General features: G+C 43.6%; 1 protein-coding gene across 1 annotated transcript in view; it reads right to left on the reverse strand.

Moving 5' to 3' along the window:
• The window catches only part of LOC145348093 (H-2 class II histocompatibility antigen, E-S beta chain-like), a 231,901-nt gene that overhangs the window by 35,150 nt on the left and 170,144 nt on the right, over positions 1 to 26,607 (reverse strand). The gene's annotated exons all lie outside the window — the stretch shown is intronic.

Consider the following 26,607-nt stretch of genomic DNA (forward strand, 5'->3'; position numbering starts at 1 on the left):
GCCCAACGGGCACGGAAGGCCTCGACAGTGCCCGCGGACACCGTGTGCTCCCTCTCCAGGGACACCTGGCCGTGAACGTAGCCGCGGTAGAGGGGCAGGCAGTCGGGACGGACGGCCCCGTCGATCGCCCGCTGCCTGGACCTGTTGCAGTCCATTTAAACTTCCCCTGTGCAGACAGGTCCGTGGGAGGCAGCAATGTTCTCGAATCATACAGTGCAGAAGGAAGCCATTCGGCCCATCGAGTTTGCACAGGCCCTATCCCCATAACCCCATGCATTTACTCTAGCTAGTTCCCCGACCCTAAGTGGCAATTTTAGCATGGCTAATCCACCTAACCCGCAAAGCTTTGGGGTGTGGGTGGAAACAAAGGCACCCAGAGGAAAGACACGCAGACATGGGGAGAATGTGCAAACTTCACACAGACAGTGACCCAAGCAGGAATTGAACCCAGGTCCCTGGCACTGTGAGGCAGCAGTACTAACCACTGGAGACAATACACATCTCTGTAACCTGTGACCAGTGCTCCTTCCACTCACATTGTCAGCCACTGCAGGTCTTGAACAGCAGGCTAGGTGTAAGGATTCGCATTTTAATCAGTAATCTCTAAACTGTCTGTGCTTTATATGCTCTGTCTGAGGCCAGAACTCTCCATTCACCTGACGAAGAGGCAGTCCCCTCGAAAGCTTGTGAGTATTATCAAATAAATCGGTTGGACTAAAACCTGGTGTTGTCAGACTTTCCACTGTACTGTCACAGGAAGCTGCATCTGGAGGGGCAAATAATCAGAGCAATTCATTAATATCTTTAGGCATGATGTGGAGATGCGGCGTTGGACTGGGCACAGGAAGAAATCTCACAACACCGGGTTAAGTCAACATTTACCTGATGAAGGAGCAACACTCCGAAGCTTGAGCTACCAAATAAACCTGTTGGACTATTATCTTTAAGTGAACATGAATCAGCTCCTTCAGTACAGTCTGGGCTGGCATTCTTCCATCTGGGACTGAGTCTGAGGTCTGGAGGCCGATTGCAAATCGCTAATTAATTATACACCTGGGATTCAGTGCCATATTCTGTGGCACCACAATGTAGAGATCTTGGTTTTGAACTGGATTGGGCACAGTAAGAATTCTCACAACACCAATTTAAGTTCAAGTTTATTTGGTATCACAAGCTTTCAGTGCACTGCCCCTTCATCAGGTGAGTGGAGAGTTGGGTTCACAAACACAGCATATATAGACACAGATTCAGTTGCAAGATAATGGTTGGAACGTGATTCTTTACAGGTACAGACAATATGAGTGGAGAGAGGGATAATCACAGATTAAAGAGTTGTGAATTCTCTCAAGCCAGGACAGTTAGTACGATTTTGCAAACCTAGGCCAAATGGTGGTCACACATAGTGTGACATGAACCCAAGATCCCGGTTGAGGCCACCCTCACGTGTGAGGAACTTGGTTATCTGTCTCTGCTCAATGACTCTGCATTGTCATGTGTCTTGAAGGCTGCCTTGGAGAACGCTTACCTGAAGATTGGAGGCTGAATGCCCGTGACCCTGAAGTGTTTCCCGACAGGAAGGGAACACTCCTGGCTGGTGATTGTCCAGCGGCGTTCATTCATCCGTTGCCATAGCATCTGCATGGTCTCCCCAATGTACCATGCTTCAGGACATCCTTTCCTGCAGCGTTTCAGGTAGATAACATTGGCTGAATTGCAAGAGTATGTACCGTGTACCTGGTGGATGGTGCTCTCACGTGACATGATGGCATTTGTGTCGATGATCCAGCACGTCTTGCAGAGATTGCTGTGGCAGGGTTGTGTGGTGTTGTAGTCACTGTTCTCCTGAAGGCTGGGTAGTTTGCTGCGGACAATGGTCTGTTTGATGTTGTGCGGTTGTTTGAAGGCAAGAAGTGTGGGGTGGTCTTGCGAGATGTTTGTCTTCATCAATGACATGTTGAAGCTCTGGAGAAGATGTCATAGCTTCTCTGTCCTGGGGAAGTACTGGACAATGAAGAATATTCCGTTCGCCGTGTCCCGTGTTTGTTTTCTGAGGCGGTTGGTGCGGTTTTTCGCTGTGGCACGTTGGAACTGTCGATTGATGAGTTGAATGCCATATCCTGTTCTTACGAGGGTGCCTTTCAGTGTCTGTAGATGTCTGTTACGTTCCTCTTCACCTGAGCAAATCCTGTGTATACGGAGGGCTTGTCCATAGGGGATGGGTTCTTTAACATGTTTTGGGTGGAAGCTGGAGAAGTGGAGCATCGTGAGGTTATCCGTGGGCTTGCGGTACAGTGAAGTGCTGAGGTGACCGTCCTTGATAGAGATGTGTGTTCAAGAATGCAACCGAGTATGATAGTGGGATAGAACTTGTTAATGTCACCACGTGGTTGATCCAGTGATTCTTTGCTAGAATCCATCATCAAAGAAGAAATAGCGAGGCACCTAGAAAAGAATGGTTTGATCGAGCAGATGCAGCACGGATTCGTTAAGGGGAAGTCGTGTTTGACGAATTTATTGGATTTCTATGAGGATGTGACTAGTGTGGAAGACAGAGGGGAACCGGTGGATGTGGTGTTTTTAGATTTCCAAAAGGCGTTTGATAAGGTGCCTCACAAAAGGTTGCTGCAAAAGATTAGGGTGCACGGAATTGGGGGTAAGGTGTTAGCGTGGATAGAGGATTGGTTGTCTAACAGGAAGCAGAGAGTTGGAATCAATGGGTGCTATTCTGGTTGGCAGTTGGTGACTAGTGGAGTGCCGCAGGGATCGGTGCTGGGGCTTCAACTGTTTACCATTTACATAGATGATCTGGAGGATGGGGCTGAGTGTAGGGTGACGAAATTTGCTGATGACATGAAGATGAGTGGAAAAGCAAATTGCGTGGAGGGTGTGGAAAGTCTGCAGAGGGATCTGGATAGGCTGAGCGACTGGGCGAGGACCTGGCAGATGGAGTATAATGTTAGCAAGTGTGAGGTTATCCACTTTGGCAGAAATAATAGTAGGAGGGATTACTATTTAAAAGACGAAAAGCTGCAACATGCTACGATGCAGAGGGACCTGGGGGTCCTTGTGCATGAGTTGCAAAAACCCAGTCTGCAGGTGCAGCAGGTGGTCAAGAAGGCGAATGGAATGTTGGCCTTTATAGCGAGGGGGATAGAATATAAAAGCAGGGAGGTCTTGCTGCGACTGTACAGGGTACTGGTGAGGCCGCAGCTGGAGTACTGTGTGCAGTTTTGGTCACTGCACTTGCGGCAGGATACATTGGCCTTGGAGGGAGTGCAGAGGAGGTTCACTAGGCTGATACCGGAGATGAGGGGGTTGGACTATGAAGAGAGACTGAATAGACTGGGTCTGTACTCGTTGGAGTTTAGAAGGATGAGGGGGGATCTTATAGAGACGCATAAGATAATGAAGGGGATAGATAGGGTAGAGGTAGAGAGATTCTTCCTGCTTAGAAAGGATAGCAGGACTAGAGGACACAGCCTCAAGATAAGGGGGGGGGGTGCAGTTTCGATCGGAGTTGAGGAGGAACTTCTTCACTCAAAGGGTGGTGAATCTCTGGAGTTCTCTGCCCGTTGAAGTGGTGGAGGCTACCTTGCTAAATATATTTAAGTCACGGGTAGATAGGTTTCTGATAGACAAGGGAATTAAGGGTTATGGGGAGAAAGCGGGAAAGTGGAACTGATCCACTTCAGATCAGCCATGATCTTGTTGAATGGCGGGGCAGGCTCGAGGGGCTAGATGGCCTACTCCTGCTCCTATTTCTTATGTTCTTAAGTTCGCCGTGAGTCCAGCAGAAGAAAATGTCATTGCTGTATCAAGTGTATAGCATTGGTTGAAGATCCTGTGCGGTGAAGAGGTCTTGTTCAAACTTGTTCATGAAGATGTTGGCATATTGAGGTGTGAATTTGGTCCCCATGGTTGTTCCGTGTCTCTGGATGAAGAACTGGTTGTTGAAAGTGAAGACATTGTGGTCTAGAATGAAGTGAATGAGGTATAGAATTGCATCTGGTGATTGGCAGTTGTCGGTGTTGAGTACTGAGGCAGTTGCAGCAATGCCATCATCGTGGGGGATGCTGGTGTAGAGTGCTGAATTGTCCATTGTGACGAGGAGTGTTTCTGTTTCAACTGCTCCAAGGGTGCTGAGTTTCTGTAAGAAGTCTGTAGTGTCGCAATAGATGCCGGGGGTTCTTTGTACAATGGGTTTCAGGATGCCCTTGATGTAGCCGGAGAGGTTCTCACACAGGGCCCCAATGCCCGATACGATGGGACGGCCGGGTGTGTTTGCCTTGTGTATCTTCAGAAGGCAGTGGAGATCTCCAACGCGGGGAGTATGTGGGATGGCAGCATGGAGGGTGCTCTGAAGGTCCGGATCAAAGATCTTGATCAGACTGTTGAGTTGACGGGTGTGTTCTTTGGCCAGATCTGTGGGTAACTGTCTGTGGTTTTCCTCATTGTTCAGTTATCGGTACACTTCTTTGCAGTAATCTGTTTTGTTCAGTATGACAGTGGCCTCTCCTTTGCTAGTTTGACGACGTTTGATATTCTGTATCAATGTTTGATATTCTATGGAGGACATGGAGCAGGTCCCACCATTATCATACAGGCAGATGGAGGCCTGCCATTGAGAAGGCCCATCTTCTTCAAAGGTGGGTCTACACTGACTCTCTGACAAGGTATCTTACCCAGCCCTCTACCTGTAACCCCATTTCCCATGGCTAATCCACCTAACTGTCAAATCTTTGGACTGTGGGAGGAAACCGGGGCACCCGGAGGAATTTCACATAGACACGGGGAGAATGTGCAGATTTCACACAGTGACCCAAGCTGGGAACTGAACATGGGTCTCTGGTGCTGTGAGGCCACCTAGGTGCCATATTTAAAAGGCAGCTGTCTTACCATTGAAGAAGATAGACCTCCTCAATGGCAGAAGCTGGAAGTTCCACCTGATAAATATTTCCTCCCACCCACTGTTGTTGTGTTCTGGGTTCTAAGATTGCTGGTGGTTTCCATCCTATGTATTATATATGTGTGTATATATATATAATATATATGTTGTATAATATATTATATTATATATATATTCCATCGTCATTGGCTACAGTTATGGTGCCGGAAGACTGGAGGATAGCAAATGTTGTCCCCTTGTTCAAGAAAGGGGAGTAGAGACCATCCTGGGAATTATAGACCAGTGAGCCTTACTTCTGTTGTGGGCAAAGTTTTAGAAAGAATTATAAAGGATAGGATTTATAATCATCTAAAGAGAAATAAATTGATTAGGGATAGTCAACACGGTTTTGTGAAGGGTAGGTCGTGCCTCACAAACCTTATCGAGTTTTTTGAAAAGGTGACCAAAGAGGTGGATAAGGGTAAGGCAGTTGACCTGGTGTATATGGATTTTAGCAAAGCGTTTGATAAGGTTCCCCATGGTAGGCTATTGCAGAAAATGCAGATGCATGGGATTGAGGGTGATTTAGCAGTTTGGATCAGGAATTGGCTAGCTGATAGAAGACAGAGGGTGGTGGTTGATGGGAAATATTCAACCTGGAGTTCAGTTACAAGTGGTGTACCTCAGGGTACACCACTTGTTTTGGGGCCACTGCTGTTTGTCATTTTTATAAATGACCTACATGAGGGTGTAGAAGGATGGATTAGTAAATTTGCTGACGATACCAAAGTTGGAGGAGTTGTAGACAGTGAGGATGGATGTTACAGTTTGCAGAGGGACATAGATAAGCTGCAGAGCTGGGCTGAGAGGTGGCAAATGGAGTTTAATATGGAAAAGTGTGAGGTGATTCACTTTGGTAAGAGTAACAGGAATACAGAATATAGGGCTAATGGAAAGACTCTTGGTAGTGTTGATGAGCAGATAGATCTCGGGGTACATGTGCATATCTTCCTGAAAGTTGGCACCCAGGTTGATAAGGTTGTTAAGAAGGCGTACGGTGTGTTAGCTTTTATTGGTAGAGGGATTGAATTTTGGAGCCGTGAGGTCATGTTGCAACTGTACAAAACTCTGGTGTGGCCACACTTGGAGTATTGCGTACAGTTCTGGTCGCCGCATTATAAGAAGGATGTGGAGGCATTGGAAAGGGTGCAGAGGAGGTTTACCAGGATGTTGCCTGGTATGGTGGGAAGGTCTTATGAGGAAAGGCTGAGGGACTTGAGGTTATTTTCATTAGAGAGAAGAAGGTTACGAGGTGACCTAATTGAGGCATACAAGATGATCAGAGGATTGGATAGGGTGGACAGTGAGAGCCTTTTTCCAAGGATGGTGATAGCTAACACAAAGGGACATACCTCTAAATTAAGGGGTGGTAATTATAGGACGGATGTCAGAGGTAGGTTCTTTACTCAGAGGGTAGTAAGGGCATGGAATGCCCTGTCTGCAGCAGTTGTGGACTCGCCAACAGTACGGGCGTTCAAATGGTCAGTGGATAGGCATATGGATAACATTGGAATAGTTTAGGTTAGAGGGTCATTAGATTGGTTCCACTGGTCGGCGCAACATCGAGGGCCGAAGGGCCTGTTCTGCGCTGTAGTGTTTTATATTCTATGTTCTATCCTGAACTTCAGCGATAGCTCCAGGTATTCTTCAGGTAATTCATAGCATCTGCACCTCTGTTAGTCTCGATATTGCTTTACATAAAACTTTAAAATTATACCTCTTATACTTACATATGTTCATGAAGGATCCATTCTCCTACAACACTAGAATGATACAGCACAGAAGAAGACTGTTCAGCCCATTGTGTCTGTGCTGTGTCTTAAGTAGAACTATTCAGTTAGCTGCACGTCCCTGCTCCAGTAAATATTTTCCCTCCAAATGATTATCTCATTTTCTTTGACTATTACTGGTGCATCTGCTTCTTCACTATTCAACAAGTGTCTACATTATCGCTTTTTAACAATGTAAGCTCAATTGAAAGCACCAATTATCTAGAGTTGGAAGTTAATATTGTGGTGAGACCTAATTATTTAGGTACGAGGAAGAATTTTGCGCTGCAACAACAGTCTGAAGAGAATTTTTCCAGCTGGGATTTATTGTTCATCCAGCATATTGATATTGGGATAAGCGTTTAACTAGAAAATATATCTGTTAGAATACTGTGACCTGTAATTTCAAGAATATTGAGAGACATTTATGTTGTGTTTATCTTTCTGATATTCTAAGAGATTATTAAACCTTAAGAGTGAAAGTAACCTTAGGAAAGAGGGGATTGTAGGAAAAGCAGAACACTTTGAAAAAGGGTTATTAGTGATATGGCTAATTAAGTTAGATTAAATGGATAATAAAAATAAAAGCACAGAATAGTAAACAGGCAGCAATGCATTCAAGGAAACAAAGATGCAACAACAAATTAGATTTCAATGGGCCATTTTGTTATGTTATAATTGGCTAAAGTGCTTCACAGGGATTTTATAAAACAAAACATGACTTCCAGTCACATCAGGTCAGGTTGTTTCGCTATTCACATATTGAGGAAAGGATGAATCTGACTTTTCCTTAATCCAGTTTTTTAAGACTACTTTTACAAACAGGAAAGAGACAGTAAAACGATTTCCTCTTCACACCTATCCATAGGCAGAAGGTGTTTCAATTAGTTTTTTAAAAAATCTGTGGCATTTTCTCAATTTCCCCTTGGATTTTGTGATCCAATTTTTCTGATTATTGACAGCAAACTCGAGTTAGCATTAATTTAGAAGGTTAGTTTATGTTTCACATTCAAAATGCAGGGAAGGAATGTTAGCAATGTCCCACTCCCGACACACGCACACAGTCAGTAAAGATGGGGGTAAGTGTGAGGGAAATAGAGTAAAGGAGTTTTACAGTACAAGAGGCTACAGAAATGAATAATAGTTCTCAAGAATCAGATGTCAGAGTCCATTGAGGAATTCTTTCACATGGCTTTTCAGTTCAGCTGGCCAAAGACTGAGGTGTAGGATTCGCCTTCAGTTTGGGCTGATACAATAAGATGATGAGAATGCACGGTGACTGAGGCCGGGATTTTCTGCTCCCGTCAGCGTCAGGTGGGTTTGACAACAGGAGTGGAAAATATTGCGAGGAGGCCAAAGTCGCATTTTACTTTGCGCAGGCCATGTTTCCTGCCAGTTGTCAGTGGCAGGCCACGTTTCCCACCATTCAACATCATGAACATCATTATGATACAATTATATCATATGTTGACTCAAGGGAGAGCAGGATTCTGGGACGGGGCGATAACTTGGGGTAAAATGGGAAGACTGCCATGTGTGAAAAGCACTGTTCCTGAGGTTGCCTTCTGCTGCTGGCCCACAGGTTTTTTGGAAGGGCCTCACAGAGAGAAAGGAAGCTTGGAGCAGTGTGGTGGGTGGGTAATTTATCACTGTCTGATGGTTCTACTCAAATTGGGGATGGCCTCTGGAGTCAAATTATTGACAAGAGCCAGTCTCATGGAAAGACATGTTAATAATAATCACCCTGTTGCAGCTAAGATCGTTCAGCTATAACTCGGTTGACATCCTGGAGTCCAACTACTAATGCAGTTTTTGCCCACTTAGTCACCACTTACGTGTGGGAGTACCAGTAATTGCCACTTAGCAATTAATTCTCGATGCACTGGCTTCCAAAATCACTGACTGCCATGGTGTGCCTCTATCATTGCTGAATGAGCAAGCAGCTACATTCCTTTAGAGTGTTGGCAATGGTTTGAGGAGACTGCTCCTAAACTTGGGCTGTGTGCTGAGGTGTGTAGTGATGGACAAGGACACACAACTTGTCCACTTCAAGCGGGATCAGTGAACAAGTTGTGTGTCCCTGTCTGTCACCGCCCCAAAAACACTTGTATGCGAAAACTTGCAAAATCCTACAAGGGTCATTTGTGGAGCCCTGAGCAACTGGCCATAGCTTTGACCACTCTATCCTGACGCTTATATTCTGAGTAGCTATCAAATCCCTGACATGTTTGAGGGTCCACAGCATCTACAGGGTTGGCTCATCGGCAATAAGGGATGCTCACAGGAAGTGATGATGATGCCTATGAGGAGGCCAAAGAGTGCTGCTGAGACCAGATGCAATGAGGCTTTTGCTGCAGCTCACTCTTTGGTGGGGATCATGGGATGCTGAAGATGAGGTTCTGTTGCTGAGACTAGCCTGGTTGAGCCCTGCAATACAATCCACAAAGGGTGTCATACATTGTAGTCATCTGCTGCACCTTCAATAACCTGGCACTGCAATGGGGAGGAGGAACTGCCAGAGGAAGAGTTGGGGGAGTGACACATTTCTTTTGGTGAGAAGGATGTTGAAGAGAACGAAGCTGCAGAGGTCCTGAAGGGAGAAGACATCAACCATGAGGCAATGACAAAGCAGATGAGCTCAGGATGTTTTTTGTTTACTTATTGGTGGGACATTGCGTTGATGACTGGCCAGCATTTACTGCCCATCTCTAATTGCTCTTGAGGAGGTGATGGTGAGCTGCCTTCTTGAATGGCTGCAGCCATGTTCTGTGGGTTGACCCACAATGCTGTACTGATGATCAAGAGTAGACTGATTGGGCGGTAATTGGCTGGGGTGGATTTGTCCTACTTTTTGTGTACGGGACATACCTGGGCCATTTTTCAACATTGTTGGATAGATGCCGGTGTTGTAACTGTATTGGAAAAGCTTAGCTCGAGAAGCAGCAAGGTCTAGAGCACAAGTCTTCAATACTACTGTCGGAATGTTATCAGGGCCCATTACTTTTGCAATATCCAATGCCTCCAATCGTTTCTTGATATAGAACAAAGAACAAAGAACAGCACAGCACAGGAAACAGGCCCTTCGGCCCTATAATATCATGTGGAGTGAATTGAATTGGCTTGCAGAGGAGACAGAGCATTGATCCTCGGAGTTTCTGAGAATGTCTGGCCCATGGCAGCTCAGTTACTCTCAGTGACTTGGGTCATATCAATTGATGTAGCGGGGAAGTTTCAATTCGCCTGATCCTAAGGCATCTTTCCTGAGTGGAACCATTGAGATTCAGAGTCACTGGAAGCTAAGGCAGTTGGGATGGGGGGACCAGCCACAGCTCAAAAGGTGCGGCGATCTCACATCGACAATGACTGGAATGAGTGACATTATATTTGTAAGTTGTGGAGACATGCTCATATCTTTGAGATTAAGGCATGACTGACGCATTAGTCACTGTGAAGGGGCATCACCAATATGGGCAATCTTACACAAAGCACATAGAGCACACTGTCTTTTTCTGGTGCAGGAGTTCAGTGTTACAGTCGGGACTACAGGAATACAGAACATCAGAACAAGGAGTCATAGAAAGGCTGCAAAAGTGAGAACTCATTTACAGAGGTGAAAATCATGTACAAGTGCTTAACACTTGTGACCACATTGTGAAACTAGAGCTCCTTAACCTTTCTAACCCTGCTGTCTTGGTGCATCCTCAATATCTACAGCAGAGGTGAAGGCAGCCTGCCGTCTGTCACACCCTATTGCTTGTGATGATCTTAGAGGGTGTACTCTCCTGTACCTCCCCCAATGCATTCACATTCTTCCTGTAGTGTGGCGCCCAGAAGTAACAACAATATTCCAGCTGAGGCATAACTAGTGACTTGTACAAGCTCAGCATAATCTCCTTCCTCCTGTAATCTGTGCCCCTGTTACTAAAGCCCAGAATATTCTCTGCTTTATTAACTGCTGTCCACTTCATCTGCTACCTTTAATGGTCTAAGCATATATACACCCAGATCCCTTTGATCCTTCACCCCTTTATGAATTATACCCCTTATTTTATATTGTCTCTCCCTGTCTTCCTATCACGAAAAACAGGAGTCCCAATACTGACCCCTGGGGTACACCACTACAAACCTTCTTCCAGCCTGAAAAATATCAGTTGACCATTACTCTCTGCTTCCTATTATTCACCCAATTTTGTATCCATGCCCCTTTTATTTCTCACCAAGTCTGATGTGTGGCACTGAATCGAATGTCTTATGAAAGTCCATGTACACCACATCAACACCATTACCCGACCAATATCAACCCTTTCTGATACTGTTAGTTAAACATGATTTTCCTTTTAAAAATCCATGCTGGCTCTTTCTAATGAAACCACGTTTGTTCATATGGCTACTAATTCAATCCTGAATAATTGTTAATTCTAGAAACTTCCTCACCACTAATGTTAATCTGATTGGTTTGTAATTGCTGGGACTATCATTTCTCCAATCATCTGCCACCTCCCCCGAGACTGGAAGATTATGGCCAGTGCCTCACACACTTCCTTTGATATCCTTGGTAAATCTCATCCTGTCCCGGTGACTTATCAACTTTCAGTACCTATACTTTATTCAACACTTCCTCCTTATCAAATTTGAACTATTCTAGTGTGTTGAGATCAGGACAGAAACACCAAGCCTGGGCCTTAAGTTGTTACCTTTGATTTTGGCATGGGTGAGCATAAGATGTTTCACTCCATGTATGATTCAAGTAACCCACTTGGAAAATTTTATCAAACAAAGTTTATTTAAGAACACAGTTAAAATATAAAAAGAAAAATTAGCATAACTTTACCAATTACAAAAAGTATGATATTGTATGAACTTTACCAGCTAACTATACTGTTCCAAGTAAAGAACCCTCACAAACATATATCCCTTTCTTCACATGGCACAAAAAAAGTATGCTCACGTGATGCTGGATTTTGCAGCTGTTTAACACCTGCTGTGAATTAGTCCTTTGGATGTTGGATGTTGGACAGCCTTCCCAGTCTTGGACATTTCAGCATGCCTCTGGGAGAGAGACTGAAATGCACTGTCTTCCTTCACTAACTTCTAATAGCGACTCAAAAAAAACAGCAGAATTTTCAACTCCAGAGAGAGTGAAGAAAAGAACTCTGTCTCAAGTCCAAACAGCTCTGAGCCAGTACCTAAACCAAAACTAAAACCCTGTATTTTGCTGTTGAAACGAATTGTCCCAATGCATCACCTAACCTGTCAGTCATCCCCAAATCAAGCCCCAGTCAGTAATCCCCAGGGATTATTTAATCCCCAGGACACAGCATTAGTCCAGATTAAAAATAAACATGATGTCCATTATATTGCTTCAGTAACAATTAGAGGACACCGACTACAGACAAAATGGCGCCAAATAAATTAACAGGGTCTGTTTGAAAAAAATGCCATTATTAAACATGATGTGGCGATGCTGGTGTTGGACTGGTGTGGGCGCAATAAGAACTCTCACAACACCAGGTTAAAGTCCAACAGCTTTATTTGGTATCACAAGCTTTCGGAGCGCTGTCCCTTCATCAGGTGAGTGGACAGCTGAGTTCACAAACACAGCATGTATAGATACAGACTCAATTTGAAGATAATGGTTGGAATGCGAGTCTTTACAACTAATCAAGTCTTTACAGGTGCAGACAATGCGAGTGGAGAGAGGGTTAAAGAGGTGTGAATTGTCTTAAGGCAGGAAAGTTAGAAAGATTTTGCAAGCTCAGACCAAATGGTGGCGGCTACACATAGTGTGACATGAACCCAAGATCCCGGTTGAGGCTGTCCTCATGTGTGTGGAACTTGGCTATCAATTTCTGCTCGGCGATTCTGAATTGTTGTGTGTCTTGAAAGGCCGCCTGGTAGAACACTTACCCAAAGATCTGAGGTTGAATGCCCTCGACTATTGAAGTGTTCATCGACTAGGAGAGAACATTCCTGCCTACTGATTTTCGAGCTGTATTCATTCATCCATTGTTGTAGTGTCGACATGGTCTTCCCAATGTACCATGCCTCGGGACATCCTTTCCTGCAGCACATCAGGTAGACAACATTGACCAAGTTACGTGAGTATGTACCACGTACCTGATGGATGGTGTTCTCACATGTGCTGATGGCATCCGTGTTGATGATCCGGTATGTCTTACAGATGTTGAGGGGCGAGGTTGTGTGGTATCATGGTTGCTGTTCTCCTGAAGGCTGGGTAGTTTGCTGTGAATAATGGTCTGTTGAGATTGTGTGGTTGTTTAAAGGCAAGTAGTGGAGGTGTGGGGATGGCCTTAGTGAGATATTCGTCTTCATTGATGACATGTTGAAGACTCTGAAGAAGATGTTGTAGCTTCTCCGCTCTGGGGAAGTAATGGATGACAAAAGGTACTCTGTCAGCTGTGTCCCAAGTTAGTCTTCTGAGGAAGTCGGGCTGGTTTTCGCTATGGCATGTTGGAACTCTCGATTGATGAGTTAAGTGCCATATCCCGTTCTTAGGAGGATGCCTTTCAGTGTCTGTAGTTGTCTGTTCCTCCTCATCTGAGCAGATCCTGTGTATATGGAGGGCTTGTCCATAGGGGATGGTTTCTTTAGTGTGTTTAGGGTGGAAGCTGGAGAAGTAGAGCATTGTGACGTTATCCATGGGCTTGTGGTACTTTGAAGTGCTGTGATGATTGTCCTTGATGGCAATGTGTGCGTCCAAGAATGTAACCAATTCTAGAGAGTAGTTCGTGGTGAGTGTGATGGTGGGATGGAACTTATGTATTTAGCGTATAGCATCGGTTGAAGGTCCTGTGCAGTGAAGAGGTCTTGTTTGAACTTGTACATGAAGATGTTGGCATACTGAGGTCCAAATTTGGTCACCATGGCTGTTCTGTGTGTCTGGATGAAGAACTGGTTGTTGAAGGTGAAGATGTTGTGGTCCAGGATGAAGCGGATAGTTGTAAAATTGCATCTGGAGATTGGCAGTTGCTGGTGTTGAGTACTGAGGTAGTTGCAGCAATGCCATCGTCGTTTGGGATACAGCTGTAGAGTGCCGAGACATCCATTGTGACGAGGAGTGTTCCTGCTCCACGTGTGCTGAGTTTCTGTAAGAAGTCCATAGTGTCGTGACAGAAGCTGGGGGTTCTTTGTACGATGGGTTTAAGGATGCCCTTGACGTAGATAGGGTCCCACTGCCTGATACAATGGAACTGCCTGGTGTGTTGGCCTTGTGTATCTTCGGGAGGCAGTAGAAATCTCCAATGTAGGGAGTAATGGTGTCGTGGGAAATTTACCACTTCGGAGTCAGACTTGGAGGTTTCAACAATACAGTTTTATTTTGGACATGAAGCTTTGGGAGAAAGCACTGGTACTCTGCAGTACTTGGCAGCTACCTTCTCAACTACACAATGGTAGTTGACCATTTTTTACCTTTTAGACAATAAGCAGTATGGACATTAGCAGTTAACACATCGTAACAAGTTGAGTAGGCAGACATGGACATCGATAATTAACACATTGTTACAAGCAGACAAGTACGGACATGGACAGTTAACATATCATTGTTCATAGAATGGATACATTAATGCAGTTATGTCCTCGATCAATGACTGGTTTTGATCTATTCAGTGGCTGATCTTGTTACATTTATGTATTTATGTCCCCATCTGTGGCTGACCTCAGACTCATTGTTCTGGGTCTGCCCTTATCTAAAGTGTCTCAAGCTCTGACCAGCTTCCTGCAGCATTTTGGATCCTGCATGTTTTAACTTCTAATTAACTGTCTGTGCCAAAAGCCAGAGCTTGTTAATGTCCCTTCCCAGGTAACCATTTTGTATCCATCACTTTAATTCCCCGACAACATTGGGATGAGAACATGGAGGGCGCTCTGAAGGTCTGGATCAAAGTCCTTGATCAATCTGTTGAGTTGGTGTGTGTGTTCTTTGGTCGGATCTGTGGATCCGTAGTTTTCCTGGTTGTTCAGTTGTTGGTACGCTTCTTTGCAGTAATCCATTCTGTTCAGTATGACGGTAGCCCCTCCTTTGTCTGCTGGTTTGATAATAATGTTGCGGTTGGTCTTGAGAGTGCGGATGGCATTGTGTTTTGTTTGGGTGATGTTTGGGGCTGTCTTTTGATGCAGCTGAAGAATCTGGCATTGATGCATCTCCTGACAGCTTGGGCATTTCTTGAAGGCACAGTATCATCACAAGTGACAGAGTTTTCTCGATTGTTACCAGTCTGGGTAGCATCTACCTGTTTGGTACATACGGAAAGAATGTATTCCTTTAATACCAAAACCACGCCCATTGCCTCCATGTGTAAGTTCTCTTTTAGATCCCTATTTGATCCTACCCCTTTTACCACATTTTTACTACTTATATGTCTGTAGCAGATTTTGGGATTTCCCTGTTGGTTGTCAGTCTTTTCTCATAATCCCTCTTCCACTTCTCCAATATGCTTTTTTTCACCTTTAATGCTCTGTATTTCTCTTGGTTCCCAATTGTATTTTCGACCTGACACATGCCATAAGCATTCTTCTTTATCTTAATTTGTAGCTCCTTTTCACTTCAGAGAGTTCTGGATTTGTTTACCCTACCTTTCTCTTTGAAGGAAATGTATCTTGATTGTCTCCAGACTACTTCTGTTTTGAAGGTAGCCCATCATTCAGTTACGTTTTTCCCACCAGCCTTTCATTCCAGCCAAACTCTGTTCTTGCCCCATGAAGTTGGCTCGCCCTCATTTAATTATTTTACTTTAACGCCTATTTTCCTTTTCAGCCATCCTAAACCTTACAATACTATGATCACTGTTTCCTAAATATTCCCCATGGACACAAGATCTACTTGGCTAACCTCATTTCCCAGAAGCAGATCCAACAGTACATTACTCCTCCTGCTGTAGAAAATTTTCCTGAACACACTATGGTGTTGTAAAATCAGTGTGTTTTAACCCTTATACGGTGGACAAATAACTACGAGGAGACGTCTTATTAGTACAAACAATATTTATTTAAACCCACACAATCAATAACCATCCGACCAACAATAAGTTATCTTACAGAAAATACTAGAATTCAAGTACAATACAAGACCTTGACTTCACTTTGTGTGACTGACAAGTACCCAAACAGATATTGGCCTTTATCTGTGTGCTGGTCTTGGTAGTTGTCTGTGTACTTTGGTCCTTTGCTCTGGTCTGGCATTCTGGCTGTAGTCTCTCTTTCTTCCTTCTTGGGTGTGGTGGCTCTCCTCTTGCTGGCGATGTTCACCATTGTTGTAGCTTGTTCGTGGGGTCAGAGAGAGAGAGAGATTCCTGGTTGTGCAGCGCCCTTTATACCGTTTGGTTTCACGCCCCTTTTTGGCCATTGCCAATCAATCAATCAGGACTTGATCACCCTGATCGATAAGAGTCCGATCAGGTGTTACCACACTGATCTCCGGGTGTGTCCCCAGCGGCCATGTCTGTAGGTGTTGAAGGCACATAGGTCACATACCTTCCTCCTAAATAAGGATTCACGGTGCCTTTACGTCTGGCACACAACCCAGTGTGACCAGAAAGTCTCTTTCATCCTGGAGATGGCCCATATCCTGTTTATTCACTCATTAGGATTACAGCCTGTTTGTCTGTCTTTAAACTGCAGTCTGTCGGTTTAGTTTCTTGCCCAATTGTCCCAGAGTGCTTTACAAAACGCCATTTTAGCTGGCTCATTTGGCTACAATGGGAACTTTGGTCGCTTTCCACCCTTTACACTATCACACCTCAGTCTACATTTGGGTAATGAAAACCCTGCGTTATGATTACCACATAATGTTTACAAATCAATCGTCAAGAAAGCTGCTCTGACATTTGCAATGGTGATTTCAGATACAGGTTCATCCAGGGCTTCCAGGGTGGAGGGCGTGCTCTCACTGACCTCTCGCTCAAAACGGGCATTGAATGCATTGAGCTCATCAGGGAGGGGTGTGTTGGAGCTGGCGATTTTATATGCCTTCACCTTGTAGCTGATTATGGCTTGCAGGCCTTGCCATTGTCGGCGAGGGTTGGTGTGGCTGGCCTGGAACTCTAACTTGATCTGGTACTGTCCTTTGGCATCTTTGATGGATCTCCTTAGATTGTACCTTCCTTCCTTGTATAGGTGAGTATTGTCTGACTTGAAAGCCTCAGATCTGAACTTCAGCAAGCAGTGGCTATCCCTGTTCATCCGTGGTTTCCAGTTGAGGAACACACGGATTTGCTTCATGGACACATAGTCTTCTACACACTTACTAATGAAGTCAATTAATGTCGTGGTGTATTCGGTGTCTGTGTGTGTGTGTGGGTTTCAAGGTGTCTGTGTGTGTGTGTGTGTGTGTGTGTGTGTGTTTCCCATTGTTTGTGTGGGTAGGTGGGTTACCAGGTGTCTGTGTGTGTAAGTCGGTTTTGTGGTGTGTGTGTGAGTGTGTCTCCCAGATTTTATGTGGGTGCGTGGGTTTCACAGTGTCTGTGTATAGTTGGGGTTTGTGGTGTCTGTGTTTGTGTGTGTGGGTGGGTTTTGCGGTGTTTGTGTGTGTGTGGGTGGGTTTTGCGGTGTTTGTGTGTGTGTGGGTGGGTTTTGCAGTGTTTGTGCGTGTGTGTGTGAATTTCCCGGTGTTTGTCTGTGTGTGTGAGTGAGTCTCCTGGTTTTTTTGTGTGTTGGTGTGTTGCTTGGTGTTTGTGTGTGTGGGTGGCTTTCCTGGTGTTTGTGTGTGTGGGTCAGTTTTCCATTGGTTGTGTGTGTGGGTGGGTTTTGTGATGTCTGTTTCTGTGGGTGGGTTTCGCAGTGTTTGTTCCTGTGGGTGGGTTTCACAGTGTTTGTGTGTGTGGGTGATTTTCCCAATGTTCCCTGGTATTTTCATTGGTCAGAACACTGAATACAGGAGTTGGGATGTCTTGTTGAAGTTGTATAAGATATTGGCAAAGCCACACTTGGAATACTGTGTATAGTTCGGGTCACCCTATTATAGAAAGGATATTATTAAACTCGAAAGAGCGCAGAAAAGATTTACTGGGATGCTACCAGAACTTGATGGATTGAGTTATAAGGAGAGGCTGAATAGACTGCGACATTATTCTCTAGAGCATAGGAGGCTGAGGGGTGACCTTGTAGAGGTCTATAAAAATAATGAGGGGCACAGATTAGCAAGATAGTCAATATCTTTTCCCAAAGGTAGGGGAGTCTAAAACTAGAGGGCATATTTGAAGGTGAGAAGGGAAAGATACAAAAGTATCCAGAGGGGCAATTTTTTCACATGAAGAGTGTTGAGTGTCTGGAACAAGCTGCCAGAGGTAGTAGTAGAGGAGGGTACAACTTTATCTTTTAAAAAGCATTTAGATAGTTACATGGGTATGATGGGTAAAGAGGCATATGGGCCAATGTGGGCAACTGGGATTAGTTTAAGGGTTTTAAAAGAAAGGGCAGCATGGACAGGTTGGGCCGAAGGGTCTGTTTCTGTGCTGTAGACCTCTATGACTCTATATGTCTATGTGTGGGTCTTTTTTGTCTCTGTGTGTGAGTGAGTCTTCTGGGTTTTTTGTGGATGGGTTTGTTTTCCTGGTGTGTGTGTGTGTGTGTGTGTGTTTTCCGAAGTTTGTGTGTGTGGGTGAGTTTCTTTGTGTGTGTGGGTGTGTTTCCCAGTGTTTGTGTGTGTGGGTGAGTTTCTTTGTGTGTGTGGGTGTGTTTCCCAGTGTTTGTGTGTGTGGGTGTTTCTTTGTGTGTGTGGGTGTGTTTCCCAGTGTTTGTGTGTGTGGGTGAGTTTCTTTGTGAATGCGGGCGGATTTCCCGTTGTTTGTGTGTGTGGGAGGATTTCCCTTGTTTGTTTGTGTGTGTGTGTGTGGGTTTTGCGGTGTTTGTGTGTGTGGGTGTGTTTCGCGGTGTTTGCGTCTGTGTGAATTTCCTGGTAATTGTGTGTGTGTGTGTGTGTGTGTGTGTGTGTGTGTGTGTGTGTGTGTGTGTGTGTGTGTGTGTGTGTGTGTGTGTGGTTGGGTTTCCTGGTGTGTGTGTGTGTGTGTGTGTGTGTGTGTGGTTATATGACGCAGGCCAGAAACTCCAGGTGTTTTGTTATGTTAGACTGCACCCTAAATTTTTCATGCCAGTTTTGTACTGGTGAGCATTGTTATGAAGTTGGTTTTGTAAAATCATTTTTAAAAAGTGTAAGATGTTCAACCAATGGGATTAGTTAAAACAGTGAAAGAAATCCCAAGAGATGTTGAGGAGCTGAAGGAGAGTCCACAGCCTAGGCATGGGCTGGATAGTAAGATAGCACCCAATCTTTTCAAAGACTTCTCTGTGTGGGTAAGATTTACTCAGGTAGAGCAGGGGGAGTAGGTAAAGAAGTTAAAACATTGGGAGATATGGGAGCTAGTCTATTTATAATGGTAAGAGATAAAAATATTTGCACTCTTTCTAAAATATTACCCAAGAAATTGGTATTCCATGGAATAAGTGGAGAGAGGTGTAGTGTTCCCCTGTGTAAGATAAGACTAGAAAGTCCAATGAAGACTGGGGAAGTGATAGTGGCAGTGATGGAAAACCTGGCTATTCCAGAAATACAGTTTATCCTTGGAAATGATATAGCTGGATCACTGATCAGTGATGCCTATTGTAGTGGAAAAGCCAAAAGAAAACCAGGAAACTGAGGAGTTAAAAGAAAAATCACCTGGAATTTTTCCAGACTGTGTGGTGACAAGACCCCACAGCCTTAAGTTAAAACAGGAAAGGAGAACAAAAGAGAAAGATGAAGGAGTTGAGGTCCAGTTATTTGACACTCTGTTTGCTGAGATAGTAAAGGAAAAACCTAAGCAGGTAGAGGATCAGGAGGAGGCGTTTAGTCCTGAAAGATTAATGGAATTACAACAGAAAGATGAGGCAACAAAGGATTTATATCATAAAGCCTACTCGGAAAAGGAATCAGAGAGCATTCCAGAATGCTATTACCTTAAGGATAAAATCTTAAGGTGGAAATGGAGACCATGGCAGGTTAGTGCAGATTAGAAATGGGTGGAAGTTCATCAGATTGTGTTGCCAGTAGAATATAAACAGGAAGTATTGCAGGTAGCGCACAAATTACCTGTAGGAGGTCATCCCAGAGTGAGGAAGATTCAGGCTAAGATACAGAAGTATTTTTATTGCCTGGATTACACAAAGATATGGTTGAATTTTGCCATATCTGACATACGTGTCAGATGATAGGAAAACCATAGGCAGTGATAAAACTTGTGCCCTTGATACCAAGTTCCATATTTTGAAATACCTATTACACAGGTTATAATTGATTGTGTAGCTCCCCTCTCTAAAAACAAAAGTGGGACCAGTATTTGCTAACCATAATGGATGTGTCAAACAGGTTTCCAGAAGCAATTCCTTTACGGAATGTCAAGGCAAAAAAGGTTGTGGAGGAGTTGCTTGCTTTCTTTACCATTATGGATTACCCAGGGAGATTCAGTCAGACCAAATTATTTAAGGAGGTCATGGATAGTTTAGGCATCAGACACTTTACCTCCAGAGAGCTGAAGAGTCTTGTCGTCTTGAATGGCCCTGATACTAGGCTGGGAAATCTGGGGAACTGGGTTGGGTGAGTATCCAGAATACAAGGCATTTGGCAGTGGGGGGAGGGTGTGGAGAAGGGTGGAGGAGGTGGGGATGTGGCTACCAGTGATGCTATGACTAATGATGTTAATGTCAATATTGAGCCTTGACACCAATGAGCTTACCCTTGTCTGTCTCATCAGTCATCCACTGGCCTAGTTTGTTCCTTAGTTTTGATGGATGAGACATTTATCCTCTTTAATTTAGTTCTGATGTATGCCAGTGCACTGATTGTGTAAAAAGATTAGCTGTTGAGGGGCAATCAGCTCCTATTCCAGTATTACCAGTATTACCTTCAGCATTAGCTTAGAGGGTGAGCAGAATTACTGCACCCTGGACAATGAGTAGATGTTTCAGAGCTCTCCAGGCCACTCAGCTCTAACAGGTATTATTGCAATGTTGTCCTCACTGTGGGCTGGATGCCAACGCATTTCATCAGGCCTCAGGGCTCAAAAGGGTATCCGAAGTTGATGTCCATCAGTCAGACTGAGTGGGGAGAGGCTGGAGTAGTGTCTTACCCAGTCTGGGAGATTGTGCTTGAGTGGAGCTCAGTGTGATGGTTAGCACAGCAGTCACAGACCATCCGAAGAATGCTCCCAGGATTGGATTGACAGAGTGTGGACTGGACACCTCATTGTTCACTCCTTCTCTTTTTTCCCATATCGTTAGTAGACAGAGACACAAGTGGAGCCAGTATTTGGCAGTAATCCTTATTGTTGTGAGACAAGGGAGACAACACTGTGCTAACACCTGAGTCTCTGGGGACAGGAGCGGAACACTGAGGAGGAGCGAGTGGCAGGGCCTGCTTAGCTGCCAGAGGCTCATCACAGAGAGTGGTCACTCTGATGTACCATCGTCAGGCCTGCGTTTACAGGCAGTGGTTGATGTTCTTGGAGATGAGTGAAAATCAGTGCGAGAGGCTCTGATGGTGGAGTTTTCCTGTCCCGCCTGTCATGGGAACTGTAGTGGCTGGGATATGGCCTATGCAAAGGTCCATTGACCTTGGGCGGGATTTTCTGGTCTTGGGGCGAGTGTGGCAGGAAAATCCCACCCTTTATGTCCAGGGACAGTGTGACGATGCTGTGCCTAAACAAGTTGTAGCTGACATTACCTGAAGGGGTGAGGAAGGCAGAGGTAATGGCAGTGATCGCTCTGCATTTAAAATTGCAGAAACACAGTTGGAATCAGTAGAAATGGCTATGATTCAAATAAAGCAGCTTGAATTAGAAGCAAAACAAAGAGAAGGAGCAACTAAAGCAAAAGAGAGAGGTAATTGCAGCAGAAAAAGAAAGTGAGAGAGTAGAAAAAGCAAGGAAAAGAGGGAAACAACAAGCAAAATAATTGAACCTGCTTGAATTACAGATCCAGGAAAAAGAAAGGAAAGAGTAAGCCTGGCAGAGGGAAAAAGGAAAAAGAGAGAAAAATTGAACTTCAGAAACTGGCATTGAAAAGTGAACATCAATGGTGGAGGTAAAAGTCTAGGGGTAGTGATGAGGACAGTGAGGAAGAGGGAACACATCATAGTCAATGTCCAGGTGGGAATCTGAGAAGGATACAGAAAATACTTTTTCATTTCATTTGAGAAAGTAGCTAAACAAATGAAATGGCCACAGACCATGTGGGTATTACTAAGAGCATAAGAACATAAGAAATAGGAGCAGGAGTAGGCCATCTAGCCCTTCGAGCCTGCCCCGCCATTCAATAAGATCATGGCTGATCTGTCGTGGCTCAGTTCCACTTTCCCGCCCTCTCCCCATAACCCTTAATTCCCTTGCCTACCAAAAAGCTATCTACTGTGACTTAAATATATTCAGTGAGGTAGCCTCCACCACTTCAACAGGCAGAGAATTCCAGAGATTCACCACCTTTTGAGTGAAGAAGTTCCTCCTCAACTCCGTTCTAAACTGCCCCCCCCTTATCTTGAGGCTGTGCCCTCTAGTCCTGCTATCCTTTCTAAGCAGGAAGAATCTCTCTACTTCTACCCTATCCATCCCTTTCATTATCTTATACGTCTCTATAAGATCCCCCCTCATCCTTCTAAACTCCAGTGAACACTGACCCAGTCTATTTAGTCTCTCTTCATAGTCTAACCCCCTCATCTCCGGTATCAGCCTAGTGAACCTTCTCTGCACTCCCTCCAAGGCCAAAATATCCTTGCACAAGTGCGGCGACCAAAACTGCACACAGTACTCCAGCTGCAACTGTACAGTTGCAGGAAGATCTCCCTGCTTTTATATTCTATCCCCCTCGCTATAAAGGCCAACATCCCATTCGCCTTCTTGATCACCTGCTGCACCTGCAGACTGGGCTTTTGCGACTCATTCACAAGGACCCCCAGGTCCCTCTGCACCGTAGCATGCTGCAGTTTTTCGCCTTTTAAATAATAATCCCTCCTACTATTATTTCTACCAAAGTGGATAACCTCACACTTGCTAACATTATACTCCATCTGCCAGGCCCTCGCCCACTCACTCAGCCTATCCAGATCCCTCTGCAGACTTTCCACACCCTCCACGCAATTTGCTTTTCCACTCATCTTCATGTCATCAGCAAATTTTGTCACCCTACACTCAGCCCCCTCCTCCAGATCATCTATATAAATGGTAAATAGCTGAGGCCCCAGCACCGATCCCTGCGGCAGTCCACTAGTCACCAACAGCCAATCCGAATAGCACCCATTGATACCAACTCTCTGCCTCCTATTAGACAACCAATCCTCTATCCACGCTAATACCTTACCCCAAACTGCATGCACCCTAACCTTCTGTAGCAACCTTTTATGGGGCACCTTATCAAACGCCTTTTGAAAATCTAAAAACACCACATCCCCTGGTTCCCCTCTGTCTACCGCACTAGTCACATCCTCATAGAAATCCAATAAATTTGTCAAACACGACTGCCCCTTAACGAATCCGTGCTGCGTCTGCTCTATCAAACCATTCTTTTCTAGGTGCCTCGCTATTTCTTCTTTGATGATGGATTCAAGCATTTTTCCAACTACAGACGTTAAACTAACCGGCCTATAATTCCCTGCCTTTTGTCTGCTACCTTTTTTAAACAGTGATGTAACATTAGCCATTTTCCAATCTTCCGGCACTTCCCCGGAATCCAGCGAATTTTAGTAAATAATTACCAAGGCTACTGATTCAAATAAAGTTGATAGATAGAGCTAATGATGTATTTATGTGACTATCAGAGGAGATATCCAAAGAGAATTACGATAAAGTGGAAAAGTTGCCTTAGGTGCTTATAAACTAGTGCCAGAAGCCTGTATACAACAATGTAAATCTTAGGAAAGAATGTGGTCAAATGTACATAGAATTTGAAAGGACCAAACAGACTAATTCTGATAGATGGATGAGGGCCTTGAAAATAGGCCAAACATATGATGCTCTTCGAAAAACAGTTATTTTGGAGGAGTTTAAGAATTTACTCCCCAAAGTAGTGAGAACTCATGTGGAAGAGCAGAGGGTTAAAACTACAAGATTAGCAGCAGAAATGGCAGATGATTATGAATTAGTTCATAAATTAAAGTTTGGTTTTCGGCCCCAGTTTCAGCCTGTGAGGGATAAAAACTGAAGAAAAGAGAACTACTCAGGTGGTTAAGGTAAAGGAGATCTTGTAGGAGATAATAAAGACAGTGTACCTCAGGTTTAAAAGGAAACATGGGAGGGTGGAAGAGAAATAAAAAGCTTCATATGTTTTCACAGTAATAAAGTAGGACACACAAAGTGAGTGTTGGTTGTTTAAAAAAAACACAGGGAAGACAGATGTGGTAAAACCGGAGAAGGCAGTGGGGTTTGTTAACGTGGTAAAGCCCAGTTGAAATGAAAGAGATGCAAAATAATCTATCGCCTGGTCAGGAATTGATTAATAAGAAAGTGGCAGATCTCTTTAAAGAATTTACTTGTGTGGGTAAGATTTACTCATGTGCACTAGGAGTAGTAAGTAAAGATGTTAAAATTTTCAGAGATATGGGAGCAAGTCAATCTTTAATGGTTAGAGATGAAGAATGTAGTTTGAAAGATTATTGCCAGAAAAGATGATAATATGTGGAATTCAAGGGGAGAGGAGTAGTATGCCATTATCTAAGGTGAGATTGGAGGGTCCAATGAAGAGTGGTGAAATGGTAGGTGAAGTAATAGAGAAATTATCTTGGCCAGAAATAGTTTATTTTGGGGAACGATATAGCTGGATCATAGATGGGAATGATGCCTACTGTGGTTGAAAAGCCAGCGGAAAATCAAACAACTGAGCTGTTGGAGGACGCATATCCTGGGACTTTTCCTGATTGTGTAGTAACAAGGTCACAAAGCCACAAGTTAAGACAAGGAGAAATCAAAGAGTGAAGATAAGAAAGTTGAAATTCAATTATCACAAATGATTTTTGGTCAAATTGTTGAAAGAACAAAAACAGGTGGAAAAGGAAGTGGATATTTTTAGTTCACGAAAGTTGGCAAAGTTACAACAGAAATATATAGGAATAAAACAGTTGTACCAGAAAGCATACATGGAAGAGGAATCTGAGTATATACCTTAAGAATATCTTAATGAGGAAATAGAGACCTTTACATATTCAGGCAGATGAAAAGTGGACAGAAGTCCATAAAGTGATATTGCCAGTAGGCTTTGAAAGGAAGTGTCGTGAGTAGCACATGAGGTACCAGAAAGAGGTCATTTGGGAATAAAAAAACTCAAACTAAAATACAAAAATATTTTTATTGGCTTGGACTGCACAAAGATGTAGATAAATTTTGCCAATCACGTCATACATGGCAAGTCATAAAACAACTTGTGATAAAACCAACACCTTTAATACCCATTCCAGCATTTGAGGAATCATTTACAAGGGTTTAAATTAATTGCGTAAGACCCCTCCCTAAAACAAAAAGTAGGAATCAATATCTATTGACTATAATGGATGTGTTTACTTGATTTCCAGATGCCATTCCATTATGTAATGTTACAGCCAAAAGAATTGTAGAGGAGTTACTTCAAATTTTTACTGGATATGGGCATCCCAGAAATACAATCAGATCAAGGAGCAAATTTTACATCAAAGTTGTTCAAGGAGGTTATAGAAAGCTTCGGAATAAAACAATTTAAATCAATTGTATACCATCGAGAATCACAGGAAGGGTTAGAATGGTGGCATCAAACTTTATAGACAATGTTGAGAGCTTATTATCAAGATTATCCAGAGGATTGGGATCAAGGAATTCCATTTGTAACCTTTACAGTTAGGGATGTACCTAATGAGTCAACCAAATTCAATCTATTTGAATTGATTTTTGGTCTTGAGATAAAAGGACCACTTAAATTAATGAAAGTGCTGCGGACTTTGATGTTAGCTTTTACCCTTTACCCTTTGAGTAACCAGACAAGTCACAGAGTTTTTTTAAACAGCTGTTTTAATGCAAGTTGCAGCAAGGATGCTGGAAAGCTATAGTTCTGTGTATACCAGAGTGGAGTATTCCAAGATACATTGGCAATTATAGTATTTAAATTCAATTCCATGTAATTAACATAAACCAATGACAATAACTTGCTTCACTGTAATACCCAACCAGTGTGAAAACGTAATGCATCATTGCTACAAATGATCATAGTACAACTCGTTCTGTGGATCACTCCCTTTGAGTTATAGACGTTGAATTTAATGAGCTTTGGCCAGCCTAATGGCCTTGGTGTATGACTGTGAAGGCTTTTAAAAGAGCTTTGTTTTTCATAGGAGCTTGTGTGACTTTTAAACCTGTGTGGCTATTAACCCTTTCAAAGAGAATTTGGTGAGTGAGCATTCTGAGACTACTTTGTTGGGCAAGTTGTCAAATTTTAGGGAAAGTTTGAATAGAGCAGGTGAATTGGCTAGACAACACTTAAAAGTGGCACAGCATGTGATGAAACAGGAAATGGATAAGAAATCAAACAATTATAGATTTGCTATTAGAGATAATGTTTTAGTATTACTACCAGTAGTCGATGTATCTTTAAAAGCAAGATTTAGTGGGTCTTATCAAATTGAAAGGAAGTTGAGTGAAATGAATTATTTGATAAGAATGCCAGATAGAAGGAAAACTGTGTCATGTGAATATACTTAAATGGTATTTCAATAGGGAAGGAAAACAGAAGAAGGATGTGTTACTGGTTTTACTCAGAAAGAAGACCTAAATCTAGGTTATTCTGAATTTGACATTCCGCAAGTGAAGTTGGATAATTAGAAAGTTATCAGAAATTGGAATAAATTGTTGAATTATCCGATCTAGTAATTAAAATCACACGGAGAAATATGTG

The sequence above is a fragment of the Carcharhinus amblyrhynchos genome, chromosome 9 (genome assembly GCF_965287045.1).
Source record: "Carcharhinus amblyrhynchos chromosome 9, sCarAmb.v2.hapA, whole genome shotgun sequence".
Lineage (NCBI taxonomy): Eukaryota > Metazoa > Chordata > Chondrichthyes > Carcharhiniformes > Carcharhinidae > Carcharhinus > Carcharhinus amblyrhynchos.